This window comes from Bombina bombina, chromosome 3 (genome assembly GCF_027579735.1).
Source record: "Bombina bombina isolate aBomBom1 chromosome 3, aBomBom1.pri, whole genome shotgun sequence".
Classification (NCBI taxonomy): domain Eukaryota; kingdom Metazoa; phylum Chordata; class Amphibia; order Anura; family Bombinatoridae; genus Bombina; species Bombina bombina.
The window spans coordinates 1,063,564,751-1,063,577,466 of record NC_069501.1 but is presented as its reverse complement, the minus strand read 5'-3'; positions in this window follow the sequence as shown (position 1 = coordinate 1,063,577,466).

The window sequence follows — 12,716 nt, the reverse complement described above, 5'->3', positions numbered from 1 at the left end:
AACAATACATTTAAAATCAGAATCATTGACAATAACAAATCTATTGTCATTTGTATGCTCCATCAAAATGATGTAAATCATAACTTTGTGTGTGTATATCTTTAATGCAACATTGATGTGCGTATTTGAGCAACAGTAACATATGTTATAATATCTGATCTTAACGTGTACACAACATGTTATGTTTTACAGAGATTGATGTAACATGTGGGACGGAGGAGGAAGAGGCTGCCTTGGAGTCTGATGGTATATGAAATATATCTATCATGTTTCCAACATGTTTCTTTTTTGGAAATCATTTTATTGAAGACATTCAAAGTCTACAGCTTTTGCCCTTTAAAAAGGAATATTATTTGCCTGTTCAAATACACTACTGCCCCCTTTCTATATCAGGCAGCATGAAAATCTGGTTGGATTTTTTTTTTAAAAAAATGTATAATTCATGCCATCATTATGTCACATGCATATTCCAGGCCAAAACACAATAATAAGGTTAAAATTGTACAGACAGTCATTGATATTCATCTGAGTGCCTATATACATACCATATCCTCATTTCAGAATTGTTTACAAATTCAAACACACTTCGAAGTATATTGAAAACATAATCAATTTGAAATGCGTTGATTTGATGTCAGGATGTATGAGATGTTAATATATTTTCTTTACATTTTCAGATGGATCCACCACTTCTGGTCATCTGGTTTCTGCCCCTGCCCAGTCACAGACCCCTCCCCATGCACACACCCCTGACCATGGCCAGACCCCTGCACAGACCCAGACCCCTTCCCATGACCAAACTCCTGACCATGCCCAGACCACTGCCAGCCCTTCCCATAGTTCATATCCTGTCCCTCCCAAAAAACGCCCATACACCCCCCTTCGCCGCTCTCCCCGTATTCTGGCCCGTACAGCTGCCCAGACCCAAACTCCCCACTCCCCAGCTGTACGGCCTACCCCGGAGCGGCAGCTCACCACTCCCCAAGCCATTAACATCCCTCCCCAAGCCACTCCCATCCCTCCCCAAGCCAATCCCATCCCTCCCCCCTGTCTCAACCTTCATTGTCCTGGGTGTCGGATTGTCCTTCCCAGGCACAGCTGTAAGTATCATTCAAAATACACGTTATAAGATACTTAAAGGTACAGTGAAGTTAAATTTTTAAAATTGTGATTCCAATCCAGCATGCAATGTTAATCAAATTTATAATTTAATACTCTTATGAATTATTCGTCATTCTCTTGATATATTTTTGGAAACAAAGTAATTCCTATAATTAGTTTAAACAATAAAATAAATCTGGCCATCATTTCTTTATTGTTGGATGAATGTATCCATCAACCAGCAGGCACAAACAAAGTTGATAAACAAATATTGGCTTCCATAAAAAGCAACATTCTTGCATTCAAAATATAGCTTGAGAATTAAAAAATATAATGAATATGTGTAATTTATAAAGATTTGTCATGTCATGCTCTATCTGAATCAGTCCATTAAATATTTAGGTTCAGTGTCCCTTTAATTGGATATCACTACATATACCAATCACCACTACTTGGATCCAACAATTTATGTACAAATGTTGATACATTATCTCTTGTCTAACCCAGTGGGAATGTAATTTCTTCAGGTTGCTATGTTTACACAGCTTGTCCTCAATGCCAAAATGTTTAAGGATAGGTGTGCCTACCACAGTCTAAATTTAATTTTTAAATTGCTGATGTAAGTACAATGTAAATCCTTTAACAAGATTTGATACACTCAAGCTGTATAAGTGGATCATCTAAAACCAATTAAAGGGGACAACATGTTTGAGTAACATGTCCCTTTAATGATTTCTGTCTGTCTGAATAACCTAATTCATGTGTAAAGAATAAATGTAAACTAATTGATGTAAAGAATTATTTGTCTTTATGATGACAATGTATGTAGTAAAAATTTTTCGTCTGTTGTGTAATTATCCTTAATATTTAATTTTTTTTTATTTTAGGCTGTGACTCAGCATGGCTCATGCTAGAAGGTATAGCAAGAGTAGAGCAGGCCGTGTTGAGGAACGCAGCTGTCCTGAGAGGGATGAACGACACCATGCAGGCCCAGCTCCGGGTTCAGGACTTGACTCTGCGTGCAATTATGCGATTAAGTTCAAGGCCTGAATCTGGAGCTGGACATGCACAGGACAATGAAGAGGATGACCAGTAAGTGGAGGATCTGGATATGCTCCATGGTGGCAGATAAGAATCCTCCGTCCACATGTTGAATTTGTATTTTTATTGTTGCCATTTGGCCTTTTTAAAAGTTTATTGTTGTGCCTGTTGCACTCTTTTACCTTGTCATATGTCTCCAATGGGGCTATGCTGGCCCTTGGCAACTCTCTTCATGGACTGTGATGCCCTGTGTTACCTTGTCATATGTCTCCAATGGGGCTATGCTGGCCCTTGGCAACTCTCTTCATGGACTGTGATGCACTGTGTTACCTTGTCATATGTCTCCAATGGGGCTATGCTGGCCCTTGGCAACTCTCTTCATGGACTGTGATGCACTGTGTTACCTTGCCATGTGTCTCCAATGGGGCTATGCTGGCCCTTGGCAACTCTCTTCATGGACTGTGATGCACTGTGTTACCTTGTCATATGTCTCCAATGGGGCTATGCTGGCCCTTGGCAACTCTCTTCATGGACTGTGATGCACTGTGTTACCTTGTCATATGTCTCCAATGGGGCTATGCTGGCCCTTGGCAACTCTCTTCATGGACTGTGATGCACTGTGTTACCTTGCCATGTGTCTCCAATGGGGCTATGCTGGCCCTTGGCAACTCTCTTCATGGACTGTGATGCACTGTGTTACCTTGTCATATGTCTCCAATGGGGCTATGCTGGCCCTTGGCAACTCTCTTCATGGACTGTGATGCACTGTGTTACCTTGCCATGTGTCTCCAATGGGGCTATGCTGGCCCTTGGCAACTCTCTTCATGGACTGTGATGCACTGTGTTACCTTGTCATATGTCTCCAATGGGGCTATGCTGGCCCTTGGCAACTCTCTTCATGGACTGTGATGCACTGTGTTACCTTGTCATATGGCTCATATATTCCTTATTTTTACAATATTATTTATAAACGTTGTGTATGTTTTCTTACATACTAATAAAATACATTTTATTTCACGAATCTTTGTCCTCATTCTTCATGTTATTTTTTGAAAGCTCTAGTTTATGTTGTTGATCCTTAAAGGGACCTACCAAATATATTTGTTATAATAAAATCATATATGTAAGACAATAGTAAATGACTTTAAGATTAACATCTCCAATGTAATCTTATTATTTGTCTTTATATTTTTTTCTCTTAGCTTTATCATTGCCTGATTATGATTAGCATAGTAATTGTTTTATATATGTATATATAGATTGTTATTTGTGCATATATGTATATTTAAATGTTCAGATCCATGTGTGTATTTAGAAACTCTGCATGAATTGATGCACCTTTACCAAATGATCTGAGTATTGATACAATGATATAATCCCTGTAAAGTGTTCATTTTATTGAAATAGTATTGTCTATGTGTATGCTCTTTTTAAAAACAAAATAATGTCCCTTTAAGTGATGTTGATCACAATTGTTAATGAATGTATTTCCATTTCTAAAGCGTTTTTGTCCTTTTTACATGAACAAGGACATATAATTTTATTAATAAACAATCTTATTGTAATGTTGACAGCACCTGTATTTCATTTTCAATTCTATATTATTGTAAAAGTGTAACCAAATAAATCTCTGTGTGTAATGCAAATAATTTAGATGATGAATATTTGTTAACAAATATGTTAACAAAATACATCTCTTCCCATATATGGCTATAGGTAGGCTGACAATAATTAAACTTGAATAAATGACACGTTTAATCAATCCATGTATAACTATTGTTATTCAACAACAATCCAAACATATCTTAAAACATCAATGGCATATGTATTTCTCATGTGTATCTTTTAAATGTTAAAGATATACACCATAGCTATAGTTCAAGGGACAGTCAAGTCCGAAAAGATGATTCATGATTTGTTGTCATTCCTAGATAGCAATCTACACACATACTAGTTCCTAAAATATAAATACGTTTCTTAGTGATATGCCAAGATGTCACTGAGTCCTTGTATTGTCTGCGGTTTTTCAGCGATCTCGGATGCGCCATGTTGCTTAAGACGTCACCTGCCAGGCTGTCCAATGATTCCTTGTATTGACTGACGTTCTTACGTGATCAGGAATATGCCTTTTATTGGATTGCGTTTTGACGCGATCAAGGATGCGCCTTTTTTTTTGGGCGTTCTTACGTGATCAATAATGTGCCTTTCATTGGATGGCGTTCTTACGTGATCAAGGAAGCGCCATGTTAAGACGTCACATGTAAAGGTAAAAAAACGTCTGATTGGATTACGTAGTCCCGCAATATTTGTGCACGTTAAAAACGTTTGTGACTGCAGCCAATTTTAAAAAGCTTGCGAATATGTATTATTTGCATCATGTTACATTGTTGACCCGTAGCTGATAAAGACCACCACATTCTCTTTTGCTGGATGTCTGGTTGAATCAACGAACGAAAGCAAAATGTTTTCATGCATATGATATTTCTAGGCAAGTGCAAATCTCTATAGTCCATGTTTAATATGTTTGTCAACAATGTTCCTTTTTCTGAAAAATTAATGTTGTGTTTAATGTTGAATATATCTAATTAATAAATATGCGCTATTGTGTTTGAATAAAGTAATCAATATGCATTTATCTTTATCATATGCTAAATATATGATGCCGACTTCTTCTAAATGTAATTTCGTTGTATATTTTATTAAAGGTTCATTAGACACTCACATTATAAATCAAAAGCTTTGATTTTGTCTCTAGTTAGATAGTCCATTGTTTAACCAATACGTTTATTTTTTCTTCTGTTCTAAGAAAATGTAAGTAATTTTCTGACTCCTCGCAAAGCCTCTGAGTTTCATGTGAGTACCATCTCCAGCTTTCTCCAATTTGTGTAAAGGGTCTTTTCATATGTTAATGATGGGGTATTGTGTTGTTTTACGGTTGTAATGGGGGTTCATCTATATTTTCAATATAGCTAACCCTATTTTATTTTCAAGTGTTTGAAGCTTTTTAATATTGATATCAGTATATGTTAATCTTGTTGTTTGTAGTAGTGTCTATTACATACAGTTCTGTTAAAAATATAGGATACTGTCCCTTGAATGCAAATGTTGTTTTTTGTATCATGTATGAGATCCACATAGTTTAATCTTCAAATATATTATTGTTAGCATATTTTCACAACCCCCCCACTCCTAAAAGGACTTTAAACCATATTCATTGTTAAAAAAAAATGTATTTACAATAAAATATTAACACAATAATGTCTCTTAAAGAAAATAGACTTTATTTAACACGTCAATATAAATGTGATTTCAATATTTATTTTTTAACAAAGTACATGTAGATATACCAACAAGCTTCAAATATGTGTTAGCATATGTAATGTTGTTAAAGGGACAGTTTAGAAAAAAAATAATGTTTTTCATTATTCTAAAAGTCAATTATGTAATATCAAGGATATCAAATGTTTCTCAACAATTGAACATTTGTCTGGGTTTATTTAAATTTGCTATCTAAACCTATGAGGTTGGTGTGCTCATTTCTTCGATCTTGAAGAGTGCTTGTAATCATTATACAATTTGAGCACTAGAGGGCATTTGGATAGCATTTGTATATGTAAAACCTTGTGCTCATACAGCATATTATTGACCATGTATTGATCATTGATATCTAAAATGTTGTTATGTATGAACAACAAATAAGTGGTCATTTTTCATAGTCATAGATACAAGGGTAAGCACATAAGTCACACGTATTTCTCCATGTTTTGTTGTTTCCAACTTTATAATGCATAATACAGTGTTTTCTTTGTAATCAATAATTTTCTGACTGTCCCTTTAAGCTGTGTTATTGGCATTCAAACAGTAATATGCCATCATGGATAATTGTTATGGTAATTTAGTTAGCGATTCGGGAAACAGTTTGGACATCACATCACAGAAACCAATCAATATCATGAACAAGGATAGGTATGTGATGATGTGGTTTTCACACACTTATAACCCACACTCTGCAAACAATCTGCCTCCATGGACCCGGTCCCATAGAAGTCGATTATATACAGAGTGTGGTCCACAAGTGTATGAAAACCACATCATCACATACCTATCCATTACACATTAAATTAAAAAAACCAGTAAAGATGAAAAAAAATACTTACTTCCTCTTCCTCTTCCCACGGGGCTGAGGCTCTGGGAGAGGCAACTGCCGACTCCGAAGAGTCCTCCTTGGAGCTGTTGTGGGAAGAGTGGAAGGAAGAGTACTGGGACGACCAAGGTGAGGAGTAGATGGCTGAGGAGGAGAAGATGGCTGAGGAGGAGAAGATGGATGAGGAGGAGAAGATGGATGAGGAGGAGTAGATGGCTGAGGAGGAGTAGATGGCTGAGGAGGAGTAGATGGCTGAGGAGGAGTAGATGGCTGAGGAGGATGAGATGAGCCGGCAGGAGGAGATGGCCCAGCAGCAAGAGGCCCAGCAACAAGAGGCCCAGCAACAAGAGGCGGACCAGGAGGTAGACCAGCATGCGCCTCCCGGAAAAAAGTGAACATTTCTTGGTGAAGCTGAAATATTCTGGTTTGTCCTTCTTCTATTCGATTCAGTATGTTGATGATTTCATTTTGTCCTTGAATAATTTGATTTTGGCCATCAAGTATTCTGTTGCGTCCTTCTATATTTTCTATCCGGGAGGTACGCATCTGGTCTATGTAGTCCAGTAGAACCCGCACCTCCGCTATTTCCTCTTGTTGTGCTTGTTGTACCCGTGCACGGCGGGGTGCCCGTGCACGGCGGAGTGCGGGTCTTTGAGGGGCCTCGGGTTCCGCGGGATCCTCCTGTGCTTCCGGGGCCTCTTCATCATCTCCCGTGCGCTGTTCGTCACGGGGGGCCTCTTCCCTCCGAAGTGGAAATTCCTCACCACCACTCTCATCCCAGGGAGATGCAGGAGGCTGTGCTGCCTCGTCCCCAGACTCTGTATATTAAAAAAAAAAGAAAAAAAGAAATGTATATATTAGCATATTTGCAAATAAAGGTTTAAATGACTTAGCTTACGATACAATTACAAATGCAGAATCATTAATCCACTTTGAAATCTAACAAACAATCAATACGATTTCCGCTTTTTATAAACCGTGTTTGTGATATCTGTGGTCAATGTGAATGTTTTTGCGTTTGTTTTCAGTCTGTTTAAATGCACACCTAACCTATAGCCTAGATACTGATGTAACCGCAAAGTAATTGAATGCGTGTAAACAACGTTATAGCATTAATCTGATCCTTAACACATGAAACCCAATGTTTTATCTTTCATGATTTAGAAGCATACATTTTGTATCAACTTTCGAATGTACTTTTCTTATCTAATTCGCTTAATTCTCTGGATATTCTTTGCTGAAAAGCATATCTAAATATGCTTATAAGATGCTGATTGTTAGCTGAATATAGCTGCCTCCTGTGATTGTTTCACCGTGTGCATGGCTATTTCTTCATTAAAATATATCTCAAGAATGATTCAAATTAGGTAATTTAAGTACATTTGAATGTTTTGTCAAATTGTATTCGCTACCTCAATCATGAAAGTAAATGTTTGCGTATAGTGTCCATTGAAATACATTCGTATGTGAAATTATTGTTCAATGAGCTTACCGTCAGATGAGAGTGGCAGGTTCCCGGTATCGATTCCTCCGATACCGACTACTTCCACCTCGGAGATGCTGGGCCGCAACATTTCCTCCCATCGGCAGTACTCGATTTCAATGGCAGGTCCGCCACCGGTTCCTGCGGCATGTCGTGCCTCCAGACCTAACTTTTTTTTCAGTTCCAGTTTACAGTCCCGGTAGCGATGTTTGATCGAATCCATATCTCGGTTCCGGCCACCCACTGCATTGACTGCATTCCTGATCTCATTCCAGAGCCTCCTCTTGTCAGTCGGGGTGGTCTTTTGGTGCTGCAGCATCCTATGCCTGGCCATATAGGCCTCTACGAGGGCCTCCTTCTCCTCCATCGTAAACCTCGCCTCCCTAGTCGCCTTGGCCTTCCCCTGTGACGATGCCCTCTGTTTCCCGGACTGTGAAGCCCTACTCTGACCGCCACTGGGCCCAGCCACTTGGTCATCTTGAACCAAGTGGCTGGGTCCACCCACCGCTTCCACCCCCGCTTCCTGCCCCCCTTCCTGCCCTGTTCCTCTCCCCCTCCCTCTACTCCCCCCTCTACCTGTCCCCTGCCTGGCCTCCATCTCTTCCCTAAACTAAACCCCAAATAATCAAACAAAAAGTGAGTGTGATGAAATTAAAGGGGGGCAAAATAAAGAAATAAAAAGACAAAAAAGGTGCTTAAAGTGTGAGAGGGATGTAAAAAACAAAGAGGGTAAGGAGTATTTAAATAAACGAAAAGAATAAGACTAAAAGGAGGATATGTAAACTAAATGTAACTAGGGGATGGGTATGGGATGGGTATGGGGTATGGGATAAGAGTAAATGGGATGAAAGGGAATGGGACTACAAGGAATGGGGTATGGAGTGTAGTATGAGGGGGTAGGGGGTATGGAGTGTATGTAGTGTTATTGATAAGTGTATGTATGTATTGAATGTGTTTGCGTGTAAATGTGTTAAGTGTACAGAAAAATCACTCGCTCGCTAACTCACACTACTACTAATTCTCACTAACAAACACTCCCACTAACTCTCACTAACTACCAGTAACTTACGCTCCCACTAGCAACTCTCACTAATAACTCCCACTAACTCACTCACGCTCCCACTAACAGACTCTCTCCCACTCCCACTAACTCCCACTAACTCACTCACTCTCTCACGCTAACACTAACTCACTCTCAAAAATTCTCAAACTCTCTATTCTTAAACCTCCAATCTCCAAAGACCCAACAGCAACACAGTCAAAGAAGCCATGCTTGTGTGGTGCTTATATACCCTGTGTAAATGTTTAATGATGTCCCAATTTCCGTTGTAAATAGTGTTCAGGTGTGCTTTATTAGCAATTAATATTATTGCAATGTGTATTAAGTGTGTGAATTTGCGCATGCTCATTTAGAGTTGGTATTTGTGGAATGTGTAGAATGCGATGATGTCATAGTGTTCGTTTTCTCTTTCATTGTCCAATAGTATTCTTTTTAAATGTGAATTTGCGATGGTGTGTTCTTCGTGAAGTGTTGTATATGTATGTTTGTCCTAATATATAGTGATATTGAATGCGATTTTGTTTCGAGTGTATGTATATCTTTTTTAATCCTTGTTGTTATTTAGCGATTTTCCGCATCTTAAAGTATATGCGTATTCCCCGTATAAAATTGTATTAAAACTTCCCCCGCTTGTGAATGTGTAATGCTTGTGTGCTTTGTTGATTGATTGTTGTTGTGACATTTGCGGCGTGTTATTGTTGTGCATGATGTGGTATGCGTCATATGACCGAGCTGTACGTATTCTCGCGAGATCGAGTGTTAGGTGAAAAAAGCTATTTTTTGCCTTTCCCATTGATCTCTATGGGAGACTGTCTAACGCGGGCAGTATTACGCGTGTGACATACACGCGTTAGGAGCATCGTTAGATGGTCTTATTTTAACTCTAAATACCGGAGTCAAACAATGCCGTGCGTTAGACATAAACACGCGTGGCGTTAACAACCCATCTACCGCCGAACTCCAAATCTAGGCCTAAGTTAGGTAGGAATCGAAAGAAGGAGAATTAATGTAAATACTCTCGAATTTTATTTTGAATTGTACTCTTGATTGTTGCATAATTGTTTTTTCTTTTTTTTTCCTTTGTACATTGTATTGTTTTTTTCTTGCTGTTATGTTATCAAGAGAAAAGAAAAAGCTTTAATAAAAAGAAAATATAAAAAAAAAAAAAAAAAAAAAAAAAAGGAGCCATCTTTTCCATGCCAGCCCCTGGCGCATATCTTGAAGACTAGGAAAGTATTCAATTCTGTTTTTCTCCTTTTTATTTTAAAATACTGTTTGCGTGTGTAATTTTATTTGTAACAACTTTTTATTAATAATGCATTGTGCATAATATTTTTGGCATAATAAATAATTCCTTTATTAAGTTTGGCCTTTGTCTAATAATTGAACCACGTTACTGAAAGAGACTGGAATATTAGAACTGTATAATTTTAGGTTATTTTCTGCTAAATTGTATTTCTAGAGTTAATGTGTAAAGTCTGGGGTTTTCCTTAAGATTTTCCCTTTAATAAATTTTAAGTGGTGGCAGCATTTGAGCTATAGGATTTATAGTTTATTGTGGGTGGCATTGGAAAGGGAGTGTTGGGCATTTCTCTTACGTCTAGTACAGATTAAGGGAGTGCGAATTAACTCTTGCAACCACTAAACTGAATCACAAGCTTGCCTGGTGTGGCTAGATTGTGACCTATAGGTGACAGAAAAGGGGGCTGAAAACCCTTTCTGTGCCAAATAAGTGACTGTTGCAGGGTTGGATAACCTTCGTTCGTCACAAATTGGTGGGCAGCGGTGTAGATAATTTTTTTTTATTATTGGATTTTAGTGCTTGTGGATTTGCTAGTGTGAAAATTCCGGTACTAAAAGAAATTGTTTCTTACAATTTCCAAAGGCTAAAACTCAGTGCATTATATAGTCACACATTGCAAACAGTCCCCTTCCCTATTTTCTGTTTTTCTTTTCTATTTTATTTTTGCTATGGAGGCATACGAGCAGCGATCTAGAGAGGCACTTATACTCCTATGCCAGGAGCGGGATATTCCAATACGTTCAAAGAACAAAGATTTACTAATACAAGCTCTTGTTGAATACGATAACAGCCAAATCACACCAGTTGAAGTCACAGGAGAGAAGTCTGCAGCTGTTGGCGGTGATTCATCAGGATCTGGGGATCCATTGGACTGTTATTTGCAAACTGTTCTTAAACATATGGGCTCAGTGGATGCAAGTTTGCGCATGGAACTGATTACAAAGTTTTATGAAAGACAGGCTGCTGAAAGACAGGCGGAGAGAGAGTATCAGCTACAGCTTGCACAGTTGGAGAGAGGGATGGTCTCACCTGTTGTTAGTGAACCTAGAGACCTACCTGCTCCCAGAGTGCGTGCAGAGAACTTTCCCACACTGGAGAAAGATGGAGATGTGGATGTATTCCTGCGTAGCTTTGAGAAAGTTTGCAGACAGTTCCAGTTGCCAAGGGAGCAGTGGGCCAAGTACCTTACCCCTGGCCTGAAAGGTCCTGCACTGGAGGTGTTTGCTGAACTACCCCCAGAGTTTGATCAGGACTATGATTCCATTAAAGCTGCACTGCAGAGGAGATACAATCTTACTCCTGAAGTTTACCGAAAGAAATTCCGTTCCCTGCAGAAAGGTTTGTCAGAGAGCTATATTACAGCTGTTGGGAACTTGATGACAGCCTTTAAACAGTGGGTCAGAGGATTAAAAGTTGCCACAATGGAGGAGCTGGAAGATTTGATGGTGAAGGAGCAATTTATGCAGCTGTGCCCAGCCGGAGTTCAAGAATGGGTTTTAGATCGGAAGCCCATAACAGCATTGGAAGCTGGCGAGCTGGCTGATTTTTACACGGCTAACAGGTCTCCAGAGAATGGGAGGAAATCCTTTTCTAAGGGGGGATCCACCTGTAAAGGAGCTGCTGCACGACCCCCCTTCACAAAACCTGCTGTGCCTTTATCCAGTGTTTCTGCTCCCTCTGGGAAAGGGGGGGCGAGTGTTGCATCGGGGCAGGGGGATACCCGCAGATGTTTTGTTTGCAACAAAGTGGGCCACATCAGCTCCACTTGCCCAGAGAGGATTAACTTGGGGCAATCAGCTGGAGGAAGTAATCCCTTAGAAGTACCAGCATCTATTTTGTTTGTTACCTGTCCAGAGGAAAACAACCATGAGAACTTGCAACCTGTGACTGTTGGAGATAAGGTAACCCTAGGGCTAAGGGACACAGGTGCAGAAGTGACTATGGTGCATCCAAAGCTAGTGAACTCTGAGAACATTATCCCTGGAAAGACTCTAGCAGTTAAAGGGATTGGGGGAATGAAACTTGCAGTGCCTATGGCACGTGTATATCTTGATTGGGGAGTGGGGAGAGGTTTAAGAAATGTGGGGGTATCTGAAAATATTCCTAATGAGGTTTTACTGGGTACTGATTTGGGTAGATTGTTATCTCTTTATGTGCCTGACAATGCTACATGTGACCTAGTGACATTAGTTGCAGACCCTTATGTGGAAAGGGCTGTGTGTAAAAATGCTCAGAGACATTATGACCAGGAGGGAGGACAGCGTGCATGTGTGCAAAGGGCTGTGCCTGAACTGGGGGTGTCTGTGCTGAGAGGTGACCCTGTAAGAGGAGAAACTGATGGTGGAGAAAGGCAGATAGACTGTGTGGGTCTGTCTGTGCCTGAACTGAGTTTAACTGTACAGGGAGAAGCTGTTTGTGAGAGAAGGCAGATGAGGGGTGCGTGTCTGCCTGTGATTGAATCAGTGGATTCTATAGAAGGAGGTGAGATTGACGGGGGAGAGAATGACTGGGTGACTGGGCCGCTGGATGATGTGTGCCAGTCTCTGCCAGGGACAATTCCGTACCCTGTGAAAAGACACAATAG